This window comes from Monodon monoceros, unplaced genomic scaffold (assembly GCF_005190385.1).
Source record: "Monodon monoceros isolate NGI ecotype Baffin Bay Population unplaced genomic scaffold, NGI_Narwhal_1 Super_Scaffold_12, whole genome shotgun sequence".
In the NCBI taxonomy this organism is placed as follows: Eukaryota; Metazoa; Chordata; class Mammalia; order Artiodactyla; family Monodontidae; genus Monodon; species Monodon monoceros.
In genome coordinates this window covers 149,330,246-149,348,496 of record NW_021703768.1, presented here as the reverse complement: position 1 = coordinate 149,348,496, position 18,251 = coordinate 149,330,246, and positions in this window count along the sequence as shown.

The following is an 18,251-nucleotide window of genomic DNA, read 5'->3' as shown; positions in this document are numbered from 1 at the left end:
TTAGATACTGTCTTTCCTGGGAAGTATTCAAATTTATATTGAACTGAGAAGAGTTTAAAGGCTGAAGGAAGGCATTTACTTCTCTCAGGAATACCCCAAGGAGGTTTTCTGTATTCGAATAGGATCAGTAAGTTGTTCCATCTCCACAAAACTGTGTGGCTGCAAACTGTACCAATTTGACAGAGTGGCTGGTTGAATTAGACAAATAGGGCAGAAGTGCTACTTCCACAAGGTGGTAGTTTCCTTGTTTAAAAAAATATCTAGCCAAGTGCTTTGTGATCAGCTAGAAGAGTTGGATAGAAAGGGTGGGAGGGAGGGAGATGCAAGAGGGAAGATATATGGGGTTATATGTATATGTATAACTGATTCACTTCGTTGTAAAGCAGAAACTAACACACCATTGTAAAGCAATTATACTCCAATGAAAACGTTTAAAAAAATATATCTAGCCAAAATTTAAGAGGCTCACTTTAGTTCCAGGGTCCTGTAGGGGAATGGCGGCTGTCTATATTAGAATCTTTCCATGTGTCTTCTAAAAAACCCACACAAATAAAAAAGATGAGAGAGAAAGAGAGATTAGAGTGAGAAAGAGAGAATAGAACCACCCACAGTCAGTAGTACCCATAGCATAAATAAAATGCAAAGAATGTATCACTTCAATTTATATGCACTTGCGAAAATAAGTGTAATACTAGAAGTGTCAGTTTCAGAATTTACTTCAAAATTGAAGAGGGGTCCTACTGGTGATGGAACATAAATAACTACAAGGATGGTTCACCCTGCAGGAGAAGGTTTCACTCTAGATAAGACATGTAGAGAATACGTAGAAGGTATGGTGAACCAAAGCATTGGCTACTGGGTAGGCAAAAGAAAGGGGCTTAGAAGTTGTATAGTAAGAGATGAGGCATGTTAGAAAGTGTAGGTGGTACCAATGGAGGCTTCATAGTGAGGGAAAGAAGGAAATGACTGATGATATGAACTTACTGAAACAACATACGTATCAGAAGACGAAAGAAAGAAAGAAAGGAAGGAAGGGAGGGAGGGAGGGAGGAAGGATAGGGAGGGAGGGAAGAAGGGAGGAAGGAAGGAAGGAAGAAAAGAAAGAAAGAAAGAAAAAGAAAGAAAGAAAGAATTATTAAATAAATTGCATTTAATATTAGCAATGAAGGAGGGCACTCTTCAACCAAGAAACTTAGCAAGTTTATGACCTTGCCTGTGCAATCTCTCCCCACCCCATAAGATCACCAGGTATTATGGGCCCAGGAAAGTCCAATAAAATAATCATAAACAGGAAAAGAATCCAAAATTGATTCAAAGTTACTCTAAGAAGAAAACAGAAAGTGAAAATTAAACTTTCTCAGAAGATAAAAACACTTCAGGATAAAAAAAATCTATGAAGTAGAGAAAAATAGAAAAACAACACTTCAACATGATAAGTTAGAATTCAGACTAAAAAGCATAGCAAGATAAAAAAGAATACTTAATAAAGCCACACTTAACAATGTATGAGTCTTAATAGTTATAAATATTTATGCCCCAAATAGCACAGCAGCAAATTTCATAAAGTGGAAAGCCTGGAAGATACAAGAAGTAATAGAAGAGTTTAATAACTTCACTGAAAAATTATCACATATAAAATAACAATGAAAACCTTAAAAAATTTGATTAAGTAGAAATGCTATGATTGCATTATCTCATTAAGCAATATATCTAAAAATAAGTAACAAATTCAAAACCATGAACCCTATTTTATTCTTAAATTAAATATCTCTAATTAAAAGAACAAAACTGCAGAATTCTTGAAAATACTGATAATTAAAACAAACTTCAAAAATCTATGAGATGTGATTTAATCAGCAATTAAAGAAAAATGAATAGCCTCTTGTATTGTATTATATATTATATTATATATTAATAAAAATGAAAGCATGAAAATTAATCAATTAAGCAACCCCCCCCAAATTAGAAAAAGAATAAAACAGAAAACCAAACTAAAGCAGAAGATGGATAATAATTATAAGAGAATAAAGTTAAAAAAATAGAATAAATAAATAAAATTTAAAAGCTAGCTATTGGAAAAAATCTACAAAATAACTGAAATAAAAAGAGTAAGCACAAAAACACAAAATGAATAAACAAAAATGGCAAGGGAAAACAATCACTGAAAAAGAGGAAATTTTAAAGAGTATAAGATACTGCTTTATACAATTCTAAGGAAATATATTTTAAACTGTAGAAAAATGTACAGTCTCTGGAAGACCACAACATTTCAAAATCAGTGCTAACAGAGATAGAAAGTTCAAATGCACCAGTTTCCATAAGAAAAATAAAAATAGTTATCAACTGTCCACCACCCCTAAAACTCAACACTACATATATTCTAGAGGAGCACTATCTTACAGACCACTCAGTAATGGAGGAAGCATTGAATATCTGTGCTGTCCAATGCAAAAACCACTAACCACATGAGGGGATTAAACCCCTGAAATGGGGCTAATATGACTAAGAAACAATATTTTAAAATTTAATTTTAATTAAACTAAATTTAAATAACCACTTGTGACCAGTGGTTACTTTATTTGATGGCACAATTGTAGAGCACAGAAAAAGAGAAAAACTCCCAGATTATTTTTTATTCAATAAGTATACCACTGATAACTAAATCTGAAAAACACTGTATACAAATAGAAAATAGTTGCCTCACTTATGAATAGCAATGCAAAAATACTAAATAAAATAATAACAAACAAATGCAACAGTACATTAAAAGTAATACATCCTGATCGAGTGGGGTTTATTCCAGAAATGCAAAGATGGTTCAATATCCATCAATATATAATCAATTAATATAATTGATCTTATAAATAACTCTAAGAAGAATAATCATTTTATCTTCATAGGCATTAAAAAGACATTTGGCAAAATTCCATAGTATTTCCTTAAAAAGCACAATAAATAGGAATTAATGAACAATTTCTTAACATTAAAAAACAAATATAACTTATCCCAACGTTAAATGGAGACTAAAGAGACACATTTTTACTCAAATTAAGAATAAAACAAGGATGTTCACTATTCCCACCAATCTTTTACCTTTTTTTTAGAAATATTAGCAAACAAAGTCAGGCATAAGAACTGGGGAGAAAGAGACCAAATTGTCTTTATTTTCATTTGATATAAAAATTTACCTGAGTTCAGAAATCAACATTTATATTAAGATCAATTGATTTTGGACAAGAGTATCAAGACAATAGATAGGGAAAGAATTATCTTTTCAACAAATTATGTTGGGACAACTGGATATCCACATGCAAAAGAATGAAGTTGGATTGCTTACCTCACACCATATACAAATATTAACTCAAAATGGATCATAGACCTAAATTTAAGAGCTAACACTCTAAAACTCTTAGAAGAAAACATAGGAGTAAATATTCACAACCCTGTATTAAGGAAAGGTTTCTTAGGCCAACAAAAGTACAAGCCACAAAAGAAAAAAAGAGAAAATTAGATTATATCAAAATTAAACACTTCTGTGTTACAAATGATACCTCCAATAAGTGAAAAGACAACCCACAGAATGGGAGAAAATATTTAGGATCATATATCTGATAAGGGTCTAGTATCCAGATTAAAAGAACTCATAATTAAATAATAAAAGACAACTGAATTTTAAAAATAAACAAAGATTTGAGTAGACATTTCTCCAAAGAAGATGTACCAGTTGCTAATAAGCACAAGAAAAGATGCTCAGTATCATTACTTATTAAAGAAATGCAAATGAAAACCACAATGAAATACAACTTCATACCCAGTAGAATGGTTATTATCAAAAAGACAGACAATAACAACTGTTGGCAGAATGTGGAGAACTCAAAACCCTCATACTTTGCTGATGAGAAAGATCATAAAATGGTTCAACCACTTTGGAAAACAGTTTGGCAGCTCCTCCATATGTTACGTATAGAGTTACCATAAGATTAAGCAATTCCGTTCTTTGATATACACCCAAGAGAAATGAAAATATATGTGAAAACAAAGCTTGCATATGAGTGTTTACAGCACCTTAACTCATAATAGCCAAAAAGTTGAAACAAACCAGACATCTATCAACTGATAAATGGGTAAATGTGAAATATTTATACAACGGAATATTATTCAGCAATAAAAGTAATGAAGAACTGATATATGCTACAACCTGCATGAACCTTAAAATAATATGATAAGTGAAAGAAGCCAGTCACAAAAGACCACATATTGTATGATTCCATTTAAATGGCTGATGTACAGAACATGAAAATCTATAGAGATATAAAGTAAATTAGTGGTTGCTTATGACTGGGAGTGGCGGGGGGTTAGGAGAAATGTAATGAGTGTGAGGTTTCTTTTAGGGGTTATAAAAATGTTCTAAAATTAGATTGTGGTCATGGTTACACAACCCTGTAAATATAGTAAAAAAATTGAATTATATTCTCTAAATGGGTAAGTTTTATGTCATATGAATTATGTCTCAATAAAGCTGTTAAAATTTTTACCTGATAAACCCAAAAGAAGTAAGGGAAAAAATTATGATGAAAACATGATTTAGTAACATGGAAGGTTGTAAAATTAACAAACAAAAAATCAATAACTTACAAAATAGTCTTCATATAACAATAACCAGGTAGAAGATACAGTGAAGCACAAGACACCATTTATAATATCAAAAAGAAAGAAAAGAAAGAAAGAAAGAAAGAAAGAAAGAAAGAAAGAAAGAAAGAAAGAAAGAAAGAAAAAGAAAGAAAGAAAGAAAGAAAGAAGGAAAGAAAGAAAGAAAGAAACCTAACATTACACTTAGCATGAAATGGGCAAACCTATTTGACTTAGCATGAAATGGGCAAACCTATTTGAGGGAAATTTTAAATTTCTTTAACAAAATAAAAGTAGATTTGAAGAACAGTTAAGACAAACCAGGGTCTTGGAAAGACTAACTCAGCACCACAAGGATGTAAGTCCTCCCCAAGATAACATATCTTTGAATGCTATAGTAATAAGTATCAACAAAGGTTTTTAATGGAGTCTGCCAACTTGATTTTAAATTCATATAAAGAAAAAGCATGAATAGCTTGGAAACGTTTTTAGGAGTGTTGAGGGACAAGGTAATTCCATCAGATGGATAGATGGCAGATAGCTAGATAGATAGGCAGAGAGGTAGAAGTAAATACAGCCTCCGTATATTACTTAGGCTGGAGCAAGAAACAGATGACACACTCAAATTAGTATAATTGGAAAATGATTTAATAAAGGGACTATTTACAAAGGTGTGGGTGGACAGGCTGTATGAAAATCATAAGGGATTATGCAGTTTTCCCAATACATGTTGGGTTGTTAACCAGCTAAGGGCCCAAAGGTGTGAGAGGAGGGGGCAGGTAGCAGAACCTAGAAGAGAGGGTTGTGTAGAAATGGCCAGGTTGAGAGGACTGGTGACCTTCTGTCCAGAGACACAGACAGATCAAGGATACCCTGCAGGAGCAAGCCAGGAGAATAGATACCTTCACCTTTCTCACTTCCTTCCTTCCAGTCTCCTGCCAGACCTCCCCAATGGGTACACCCAACCAGAAGCCAAAGACAAGGAAGCAGTGGTTGTAGTTCTTTGAAGCCAACCTCCCAGGGCTCATGACAGAGTGCAGAAGCAAGGGAGAGGGTCTAGAGGGACAAGTGGAAGACATATGACATAGTTTATAATTAAAACAGTGTTATTGGCACCTGAATAGACAGGACAATTGTAAACATAATGACCAGTCCAGAAATATGACCAAGGACACATGGAAATTTGGTCTAGGAAAGAGTGACATCTCAGATTCTGGGGGAAGAAAATGGCCTTGCAAATAGTGGTGCTGGGATAACTGGAGAGACGTTTGGAAAATGATAAAATTATGTCCACACCTCATACCATTCATCAGGTTAAACTCCAAATGCATCAAAAATCTACATGTAAAAAATTAAACCATATAAATATTAAAAGAAAATGTAGGCAAATTCCTTTAACCCTGGGAATGACAAGAGCCTTTTCCTATCACTCACAATTCAGAAGTGTTAAAAGAAAAGACTGATAAATTCAGTTACCTAAATTTAAAAAATTTTTGCATGACAAAAGACATCATAAGCAGTCAAGGTGAAATGAAAAGCCGAGAGAAAATATTTGCAACTTACATCATAAAAGGCTAATCTTATTAATACATTAAAAAGCTCTTCAGAATTGAGGTAAAATGGGCAAAAGACATAGTTCATAGCAGAAAGAAAGGCAAAGGTCTTTAAATATATGAAAAGATGCTCAACCTCACTCATAATAAAGGAAATGCAAATTTAAACAACACTGAAATGTCATTTCTTATCTCTCAGATTGGCAAAAATCCAAGAGTTAGGTAACACATTGTTTGCAAAGAAACCATCACTCTCATACTTTTCCGGTAAAAGTGCAAAATGTCCAAAGCCTATGAAGAGGAATTTTACATTTAATGACATTACATGTGCATTTACCTTTTGACCCATCAATCCCATTTCTAGGAAATCTACAATAAAGATATACTTTCATAAATATCTGTGGCATTGTGGCAAAAATGCCACTGTGGCATTATTTCCAAGAGCAAAAAGACTGGAAACAACTCAAATATGTATCATTCAGAGAATGGTTAAATAAACCAGGATATTTTCACACAGTAGACTATATGCAATACTAAAATTCAATAAAAAATATCTGTATGTACAGATTGGGAGTGATTTTCTGAATACTTTATTAAGTAAAAAAGCAAGCTGTTGAAAACTGTTTAGGGTTTGCTACCTTTTGTGTAAAAACAAGGGGTAGTATATACTATTTTTATAAAGAATAGCACTGGAAGGATAAAGTGGAAACTAATAAAAAATAGTATTTAGCTACACAAGGTTGGGGGAATAGAGTAGAGGGACAGCTATTTCTCTGAGTGCATCTTTGTATATGGTTTTAACTTTGGAACTATGTAAATGTTTACATATTCAAAAATTAAACAGAAAATATAAAAAGGCAACCTAAAATTGAAAGTAAACTGGAACAAACAACCCTGGTGATACATTAAATTTTTCACATTAGCACACAGAGAAAAGATTTCAAATGACTTTTGACTTTTGGTATTCAGACTGTCCTTAAGCACAAGAAAGAACTGCAGAGAAATATTGAACTTCAGTTTCATTGCTAATAATCACTGTAATGTAATTGTAACTTTGTAATCATTTAGTGTTCAGTATAGGATAAAGCAAATATATAATATACATATGTTATCAGGAATTTAGATTTTGGGTTTGAGATAAAAGGAGATAAAAATGTGAATTAAGGGCTTCCCTGGTGGCGCAGTGGTTGAGAGTCCGCCTGCCGATGCGGGGGACACGGATTCGTGCCCCGGTCCGGGAAGATCCCACATGCCGCGGAGCGGCTGGGCCCGTGAGCCATGGCCGCTGAGCCTGCGCGTCTGGAGCCTGTGCTCCACAACGGTGGGAGGCCCGTATACCGCAAAAAAAAAAAAAAAAAAAAAAAGTGAATTAAGGTGTTCTGAATAACCTTGTAATATTAACTTGAATTGTGACTATCAGTATGGACTCATGATTTTATTAAACAAATATATTTTCTAGTTCTGTCCATGGAAAAGGCCTAGAAAAAATAATATTCTAATAGCTATGAGCTCACCTAGTACCCAGATCTTGGTTTCTAAATACTATCATTCTCCCCTAAGAGAAAACAGCTCCTTTGAGAAATGGGTGATTCTAAGTCTGGGTCAGCAAAAGTATAAAATGAGTCTAACCATGTGAGAAAGGAAGAATGTCGAAGGCATGTCAAAAGAACACAGAAGCCAGCTGACAGGTGCTCCGGTTGGCCAAACTTGGGACATTTTGAGAATCAAACAGAAAAATATCTTTGGTTGCAAAATACAGAATGAATAAAAATTCACCAGTCCATAGTGATTCTAGAAAAATAAAACAGTGAAATACATAAATAGATAGACATAGGTAGAAACCCCTTACCCTGGAAATTGGTAGCTGGAGGAAATCATTATTTAGTTTGCCTTTTAAGAATAAGCTGCAGGGCTTCCCTGGTGGCGCAGCGGTTGAGAGTCCGCCTGCTGATGCAGGGGATGCGGGTTCGTGCCCCAGTGCGGCTGGGTCCGTAAGCCATGGCCGCTGGGCCTGCGTGTCTGGAGCCTGTGCTCCGCAACAGGAGAAGCCACAGCAGTAAGAAGCCCGCGTACCGCAAAAAAAATAAAGCTGCAGTTTATCTAGTTAATAAGGGAAAGTTTTCCTTTACCAAACGATGCCAGCTAATAACTGCAGAACAAACGACAGCTTTAGAAAATCCCAAAGTCGCAGCCCTTAGTGAGATGTTTTGCTTATATGTGGTAGAGAATTCTAGATTGATGCTCTAGATAGAGTTAACAGCGGTAGTTCCCTGGGGAGTGGGTTTCTAGCATGTGGGAGAGTGCTGAGAGAATGAGAGGGTTTACTTATATTTTTGCCCATCTGTCTTCTTCAAAATGTTCATCACAAACATAGTGTTTTTACAATGAAAAAAAAAAAAGCTTAAAAATCTAGTTGAAACTCCTATTTTTGCAAATTTTTACTTTTCCTTTGGGACCTTATTCAACTGTTTGCTCCTGAAGGCCAACTTCACAGGCTACCCTAAGCAAGAAAGTCACTTCTTTCTTTGCTGACCTTTATTATTGCATTTACCACATTTTAAACCTATAATCGATTGTCTGTTTACAGCTCTATATACTCACCTTCCACCAGACCATTAGGGTTTGTTTTATTCTTTGTGGCCTTGGTTTCTGTTACCTGTTTGGCACATAGTAGAGTTCAATAAATGCACAGTGGATGTTCAATAAATGCTTGCTGAGTGTTTAAGAGCTTGGAGGAAGGCTGTGGAATGTTGAATATCATAACCTGTTCACACCTGACACCTCCCTCCTCTGGATCAAAATCCTCCAAAGAAAGAGATTTAATTTTATACAGCTCAACAAGTAATTACTTGAGTAAATTACATAATTTCTTTGGGCCTTAAGTTTTCTCATCTACAAAGGTATGTGGGTAGGGAGGAGGAACCAAGGCTGTTGTTAGGGATACCTGAGAAAATAATGTGTTTGATAACAACTTTTGGATAAATAAATGAGTAAATAAGTAATATAATTTATAGATAAATGAAAAATGGATGAATGAAAGAACACAGAGATAGGAGGAAGGAGAGAGAAAAGTACTGAGGAGAGTGAATGGATGGATGGATGCACGGATGGATGGATGGTTGAATGGGTGACTAGGCGAATGGATGGTGGATAGTTGAATAGATGAATGATGGTTGGATGGGTAGTTAGACGGTTGGATGGATGAATAGATGGATAGATGGTGGCTGAACAGATGGATGGATGGATGGATGGATGGATGGATGGATGGATGATTAGCTTGCTGGATGGAGGGATGGATAGAAGACTGTGCGGATGAGCATCAGGTCTGGCTTAATTTAGTTTTAGGGGTAGGTTAAGAGCAGATGGCCCAACAGTCACATAGAAATAGATTGTTTTCTGTTCCAGTCATGAGCTTGTCCCCTTGTTTCTTCTGTTCTTATGATTAAGAACAATTGGCTTTGATGGGACAGCCAGGTTGCAAACCCCAGTAATGTGATTCCTTCCCAAGTCTGGGCCTGAGTCCAGCTGCACAGGGAGTGACTTACTTCATTCAGCCTGGACCCACCCTAAGAGGATAAAACCTTTGAGCCACTGCAGTTGATACACAGCTATCGTTTTCCCATGTTGGACAAGTGATGTAGCTGGGTGGGAAGGCAAATGCTTTTAGGGCAGGATTGGATGCTCACCCGTTAGAACTACGAAGAGAAAAGCTAAGACTTGCCAGTCTCCATAAATGATGAGTTAGCCTTGCCTTGCAGGGTGAAAGAAATAGAGAAGCAGATCAAGCAACACCACAGACTGTGTTTAGACAGGTTAGTCTGAGGCAGGGGGCTTGAGTTCAAGTCCTAACCCTGCAGCTAACTAGCTGAGTAAATTTTGACTTGCCTATACCTCTCTTGGAGCACCAGTTTCCACATCTGGAAAATAAGAGAATGATGGTTACCATGTTAACTTCTAGCACCAATATTTTCAGAACCGCAAGCCCAGAGATTGTTGTTTAAGGCTGGCTTGCTTTGAGTTCACCCTGTGTCTGAGTTTTCCCATCCTTCATGATGGTCATGATTATGCCTGTTCTGCCTGTTTTGCACAGATGCTGGGAGTCAAATGAGATCACGATGAGAAAATGTTTTTAAATGGCAGAGTGTATGCTGAGAATGTGAGTGTTTAATAAAAACCCCAAAACAGCCTCTGCAGATTTAAAGTGGAGAGATCGGAGAGGAGGTATCAGAGAGCAAAGTTTATCTTTGGAAACTTTATTCTCCTAAACAGTTTCCCTGCTGTGCTATCTTCCACCGAGGAAAGTGTAGCCTGAGGTAGTAATTTCCGCAGTGCAGCTATCTCAGCAAGAGACAGGGTAACCGCAGGCCAGCTTCCTATCCAGTCTGTGTCCTCGGTTCTGTAGGGGCCAGGGGATAGCTGGACTGACTTGGCCTGCAGCCCCACCCTGTGACCTCTGACAACTGACACACAGCACTGCTTCCTCCGTTGGAGTCCATCAAACATCATACTGTGGGGTGACCATTTGCCATGTGACTGACTCCCCATTACATCCAGGGTTTCCAAAATGCGTGACCCGCGTTTTTGACCTCTGCATTTTCTGGATATAGATTGTGGGTTGCTCTAATCAGAATTGGGGGACATTCTAAAATTCTAGAGTCCGTAGACAGGGGTGCCTTGGGAACAAGCCTCCCTCCTTCATTCTGCAACTTCTTACCTAAGAATGTGGTTCCTGAAGCCCAGCTGACTGGGTTCCTACCTGCCTCCATCACTCATCAGCTGTGCAATCTTGGGAAAATCATGCAACCTCTCTGTGCCAGTTTCCTCATCTGTAAAATGGAGAAATTAATGGTACCTTCCTCATTAATACTAACCCCCTCATAGTTGTTGAGAATAAATTAAGGTATGTCAGTTGCTTAGGACGAGGCCCGGTACACGTTTGATCAACAATACTTGTTTCAGGTGCTATCAGTGACAACTTGTGCTTTGTGTGTCTTGGGATGTCTCTGTGTGTCAGAAGAAGGTGAGGCCTCCAGACCTGTTCAGATCTAGATAAAATAGGTGGAAACGCTATAGTGCCACAGGTGGGCCCTCACCAAGATTCTGGAAATTTGGGGGAGGGGGTGATTTTCTTCTCCCGTTCACATCAACCCCCAGCTCCTGTTCGCACTGAGTTCAGTGTGGGGACCACCTCCCCATCCTGTTCAGGTTGTCTTCATTCCACAACTGGTCTATCTGAAAGGAAAATCTAGCCCGTCTTCATAGTTCCCACCAAAGAAAAGCCACATGCGTGCATCGGCTTGGGGAGAAGACTTCAGAGCTGTGGGTGCATACGCACTGCTGAATCTAATGTGTCACCTTGGTAATTTCTGCACTTCTGCTTCCAGCTTCTGGGAATGTTGATCCACCCTTCTTTCTCCTCCCACCACCCGCAAGGCATTTTCCCAGAGATGCTTCCCTCCCTAAGAGAAACTCCTGATGTCAGATATTCTTTTTTTAATTTTTTATTTTAGCGGTACATGGACCTTTCACTGTTGTGGCCTCTTCCGTTGTGGAGCACAGGCTCCGGACGCGCAGGCTCAGCGGCCATAGCTCGCGGGCCCAGCCGCTCCGCGGCATGTGGGGTCTTGCCGGACCGGGGCACGAACCCGCGTCCCCTGCATTGGCAGGCGGACTCTCAACCACTGCGCCACCAGGGAAGCCCGCACGTTTCATTTTTATATTCCTACGTCAGGAATTCTGGGTGTTTGTTTGATTGTCCCACGAAAGGACAAATGTAACCTGCCAAGATGTGGACCTGCCCGGCCAAGGGAGATCTCCCAGAATTAAGGGTAAATGTTGCAAAGAACTATTGATATATTCTTTGACAACAAGCCCAGCTATTCTCAGGGTTAGGGTAAGGGTTAGGGTTAGAGGAGGAATAGACTAGGCCAAGGTGCACAGGGTACAGGAGTTTTCTCTCTCTTATATAGTCTTGTTCAGAATGTCCATTCTGGAAACAACAGCAATATGCCTAGGGCTTGTCCAAGGCATCAAGAAGTCCGCAGAACCTCCTCATATTCTGTCAGGCTTATTGTTACCTTTATTTTGTTATCCTGTGGCCCCCAAAGGGCTGCTGAAAATGGGGTCTGGGACTGGAATCACATCTCATGTGGCTAGCACTCCTGAGGCTGGCACACAAACACATCATTCACTGAGGAGGTACACATCTTGGGTTTCTTATGGTATTTGAAAATTCTGATTTATTTTCATATTCAGCCAGTCTTTTTATTCTTTTGAAACAATATCATCCTAGAGAAGCAATTTAGAAATGATTAAAAATCTCAGTATTGGGAGCAGGTGGATCTAGGTTCAAATCCTGCATCTTGTTACTCACTGACTGTGGATTTGGGAGAAGCGCTTGAGCTCTCTCGGTCACAGTCTCCCCACTGGCAAAACTGGAATAACTGGGCTTTAAGGTGACTGTCATAGTTGAGTGAGATGATGTATGTCACGACAAGCGTTCAATCAATGTTCGCCATTATTATTATCACTACGGGGGAGAACCAGAGAAATATTGAAAGCAGGAACTCTTCTTTCCCCCAGGATTCACTAACGACAAAACTCAGCCCCAGGCGAATTAGGTGTTCTGTAATCTCTTCAAAAACTCGATGGCTTCCAGCTCTGTTCAAAATTGAGTAAGCATCAACGTAGGTAAATGGATCTCTTTTCACTCTTGTTTGTTTTCTGTCTGGAGGGCCACCTGCTTGGTGTACCCATGGCACTAACACAGCGTCCTGGAGTACGGCTGACAGCTTCCCCACTTACTCTGTGTGGAGAACCAATTGCTTCTTTTTAAAAAATTTTTATACCGTTTTTAAAGGTTACACTCCATTTACAGGTGTTACAAAATATCAACTATATTCCTCGTGTTGTACAATATACCCTTGAGCCTATCTTACACCCAGTAGTTTGTACATCCCACTCCCCTCGCCATTTTGGCCCCCCCCGCCCCACCCCTGGCCACTAGTAACCACTAGTTTGTTCTCTGTATCTGTGAGTCTGCTTCTTTTTTGTTAGATTCACTAGTTTGTTGTATTTTTTAGATTCCACATATAAGTGATGTCACACATGATTTGTTTCTCTCTGTCTGACTTATTTCACTTCGCATAATACCCTCCATCCCGGTCCATCCATGTTGCTGCAAATGGCAAAATTTCATTCTTTTTTATGGCTGAGTACTATTCCATCGTGTCTATACACCACATCTTCTTTATCCATTCATCTGTTGATGGACACTTAGGTTGTTTTCATGTCTTGGCTGTTGTAAATAAGGCTGCTACGAACATTGGGGTGAAGGTATCTTTTCAAATTAGAGTTTTTGTTTTTTTCAGGTACTGCCATATGGTCCAGCAATTCCACCCCTGAGAACAAATTTTCATTTCAGATTCAATACCTCCAAAGGCTCTTTGTACCTGGCCTCCAACTCTGACCTTTGTAAGCCACCAGACGTGGGTTTTTCCAATGCTTAGAAGCTTAATGCATCTATTGTTCCAAGTTTCTTTTAAAAAATCACTTTGATTGCCTGACTCTATAGTCTAGGCTGTGCTCTTTCTTATCCTGTTTAAGTGTGACATACTCTTTTTGAATTTGTTCAAATTATACATTCAATTAGCAAAGCCCCATATTAAATTGATGACACCTCACTGAACAGAGCCTTCTTGGATTCTGTATCTTAGCAATTAATTTATGTCTAATCCATTGATAGAGTTTTCTAAATGAATAAACTTCCAAATACTTTTCCTGATCATTTTGGATCCATTCATTTAAAAAAAATATATCTCTTTTGCTGTGTTGCAGTTTTGAAATTTTTACAGATGGGTTTTACAGAGTTTTGAAATGTAGATCAGATAATCTCCTGAAAATATTTGCTGGCATCCCTGTGACAGTCAGGTTCTATGAATATTTTACATTTAAATGGGATCTTGGATGTCTAGTGAGTTTCTAGGTGGGTTTCTTAGAGACAAGTGTGCAAAGATGCATAGCAACGTTTACTCTCGGGTCAAATGTCATGTGTATGATCTATAGGGGTTTTCTGAGTTTTAGTCTATTCTGTGTGTGCTATGCGCAGGGCAGGTACTGTTGATCAAGCATTGATTATGTGCTGTTCATGCCTCATGCATCATGTCCTTTAAATTCAATCGCATGAGGTGGGAGCTCTGAGTCTCCCACTTTGCCAGCTCTGCCCACAGCACATGTGCACCATCCAGGCAAACACGTGCCCGCCTTCCATCTGCTGCCCCTTGCACACAACTGAATCCACACGAGAGAAGAGGGCAGTGCAGTGTAGAGGATGCATCAGTGCCTGAGCACGGAATCCTGGCTCTGCCACTTACTGGCTTTGAGACCCGGGACAAGGAACTTCACCTTCCTGTGCCTCATTTTCCCCATGGGTAAAACAGGGATCTAATATCTAATAGAACAGTCTTCACTGTTTACAAACTTTTTCTTTGTGAATTCACCTACCGACTAAAATGTATTTGTAACTCTTAAATCAATACTCGATGCGCTCTCCCGGAAACTGACGGACGTGGTGGGGGGGGGATGTGGGTCACGTGATCCGCACATTCCCAGCTCTGCTCAAACAAGGTGATGTCTGCTGCTCGGTTCAGCTCTTCTACGATAAACGAGTGTCCTTTTTGCAGAATATTTGGTGCCATGTTTTCTCATTTTTGTGCTCTTTGCTGGTGATTCTGTGCTGCTGAAGCTCTGTCTAATGATCCTAAGCCTGGGGATCCTGTGATATGTGTTAAAGAGAAAATACATGTGTTATGAGTGCCGTTGGCTGTGAGTTCAATGTTATTAATCAACTATATATATATATATATATATATATATATATTTAAATGTATCATTCTTTTTTTACATTTTTAAAATTGAACTATAGTTGATTTACAATGTTATGTTAATTTCTGCTGTAGAGCAACGTGATTCAGTTATACATATATACGTTCCTTTTTATATTCTTTTCCACTATATATTAAATAAGGTGTCTTTAAACAGAAACATACATAAAACCGGGTTATGCATTGATTGACAAAAATAATGTGACCAGAGGTTTACAGGACCCTAATCTTGAGTTGCCCTGGAAGCAGTGGTTCAGTATTCATAAATTCAGTGTTCAGGGAGAACTTATTGGAACAAAACTATCACGAATAATGAGAATAAACTGCCTTGGCCTTGCAGGGTGATGAGATTTAAATAAATGAACGAGTATCGGGTGCTCAGAACCATGGCTGACACACAGTAAGCATCAAAAAATGTTCGCGTCTTATTATTAGTGCTCTGGAAAGCCCATCATCTTCCCCATCATCTGGCCCATCCTTCTGGGTTCCTCCACTCTCTACTACCTTCCTGAATCTCTGGGACCTGGGAGGAGTGGTCTGGTCTGCTCTGGGTGTCCAACCCACCTTGAACGACAATTCACTGCAGCCACATCTACCCTGAGTTAGAGCTGGCTGAGTGCACGCATTCTCCCTCACCCTTGGTTTGCTTGCCCAGCACTGCATGAAATGGTCCAGATGCCACCTCTGTTTTCAGCAGTCCTCACGGCATTGCTTGGGCATGAGGGCTATTAGCCCACTGAAACCGGGCCTTCTTCCTCCAGGATTCGGAAACCACACCAGGGTAGGGGCTCAGGCGGACTTTAGTTGCATCTGAATATTTTAATTTTCTTACAAGGAATCATCTCTGTGCACTTAGAAACTTACATTAGGTAATTAACAATCCTGCTCCCACTCTTGCAGTTTGTTCCGCGCAGAGTGTCCTGAGTAATTTTTTAAAACCTCTTAATAAGGATGTGTCACTTTCTGGTTCATACTCCTCCAAGTGGCTTCCTGTGACACTTAGAGTGAAGCCCAAACTCATTGCCAGGGCTTGTTTCCAAAGTGGGACTGGGCTAGAGTGAACTTATTGGCAACCTTAGTCTTCCTGTTCATCTAGCTTTTGGAACCTTTTTTTTTTGTTTGTTTGTTTTTCAGTACGCGGGCCTCTCACTGTTGTGGCCTCTCCTGTTGTGGAGCACAGGCTCCGGACGCGCAGGCTCAGTGGCCACGGCTCACGGGCCCAGCCGCTCTGAGGCATGTGGGATCTTCCCGGACCGGGGCACGAACCCGTGTCCCCTGCATCGGCAGGTGGACTCTCAACCACTGCACCACTAGGGAAGCCCTTGGAACTGTTTTGAGGCTCAAGGGGAGATAGTACTGGCCCCCTGCGCCTCTCAGAATGCTCTGGGCTGCTGGAAGGAGAGTGGCCTTTGCAACTGGGCAAACCTGGCTTCAGGTCTCTGGTGAACCACTTACTACTTGTGTGTCCCGGACAAGGTCCCTGATTGCCTGGCCTCATTGCCTTCAGCCCTACTGTGTAAAGGCTAAGAGCGTCCACTTGAACTTCTGTTTTTCCACATAGTACCTGCATGTCTCCAAATCCGTAAAATGGGGATAGGGCTAGACCTAGGGTCCAGGGTTTTTATGAGGATTAAATGAGATAATGTATGTAAAGCTCTTAGCACTCTGCCTGGCACATGACGACAGCTCAGTAAAGGTCAGCAGTGATCCCAGTAACTCTATTATTACTATTATTGCTGTCATTATTATTATTAACTGTGAAATGGGCTTACTAATACCCATTTCAGGGGGGTTCTCTGAGAATTAAATGAGAGCATCAATAAAATGCTTAGCACATAATAGATTCTCTGACCTTTTTATTTGTCTTTATTGTTTCCTCTTCTTCCTGCCCATTTAAATGTCTGGACACATGTGGGCCCCAAAGCACAGTTTATATGCATTATACTTACTCTACAGCCATACAACTACTAGACTTTTAAAAGTCCCAAAGCAATTTTACCCAATGCAATGGTCAGGCCTGAGAGAAGTTATTGTTACTTTATGTACATAAAAGTTGGTTCCAGGCTCTGAAATTTTTAAGAATAAAATAGTGTCCTTGCAGGTGGGAAAAGCACATCACATGAGATTGGACCTGGTGATTTCCCCATGAGCATCTCATCTCTGATGATCTGTTATCTCCCTGGACACCTGTTCCCACTCTGCCAATCATATGAAGCTAAAAGGCATGAAATAAGGAAGAAAGAAATTTGTAGATGGAGTCTTGAAAGGCTACTTGTTAAAGAATCACTTCATTGGAGGTTAAGCTCTGCCCCATGCAATTCAAGAAATGGCTCATGGGCATGGGCCACCTGCTACAGAAGGGTCCCCCAGCCCACCCTGGCCTTTTCTCTCCTCTGGTTGCACCTGTGAGGCAGGTTGAGGGCAGACTCAGGAGACAAGGCCCGGGCTTTCCTTGAACACCCAGGAGATGTGTGCAGCTTTCTGCAGGAGCCTTCAAGGATGCATATGGTATGAAGACAGCTGAAGCAAAAGCATCGCTTTTACAGGAAAGATTGCCGAGTCTGCTTCTACACCACATGTATCTTCTGTCTCTTTGAGAGGACTGAATAATCTAAGCTGAACAGTTTTGAGCCCAAGTATTAGAAAACATTATTAATTATGATGGCGATGATGAAGGTGGTGGCTGTCGTTTTTGAAGGGGCTGTTTTAAGTGTTTTCCATGCTTTGATGTCATCCTTCGAACACCTTTAACAGTTTCCAGAGAACGAAACAGAAGCTCAGAGAGGTCAGTCTGATGGCAAAGTCCTTTCGCTGCTAACCATCCCTTGTCTGGTGCTTTCTCATATATTATTTCACATAATCCTCATATCAGCAAGGTGTTTATTTAATTAAGCCCCACTTAACAGAGGTAGCAACTGAGACCTGTAATTCCCTGACTTGAATAGCATCTCCCAGCTAGTAAACAGAAGAGTTAAGCTTAGAACGTGAGTCTTTGGGCTCCAAATTCTGTTTTTCCTACCATCTCTCAATGTCAGCTTTAATGTGCCTTTAGAATATTTAGAAGAAGTTCCAGATGGATGGATTTTATTGGTTAAGGACATGTGATTTCCAGTCTCTTCCACCAGTTGGCACCCAGGAGGTCAGAGTAATTTAGCATCTTCCCTGGAACCACACCCTCTGTCACGGT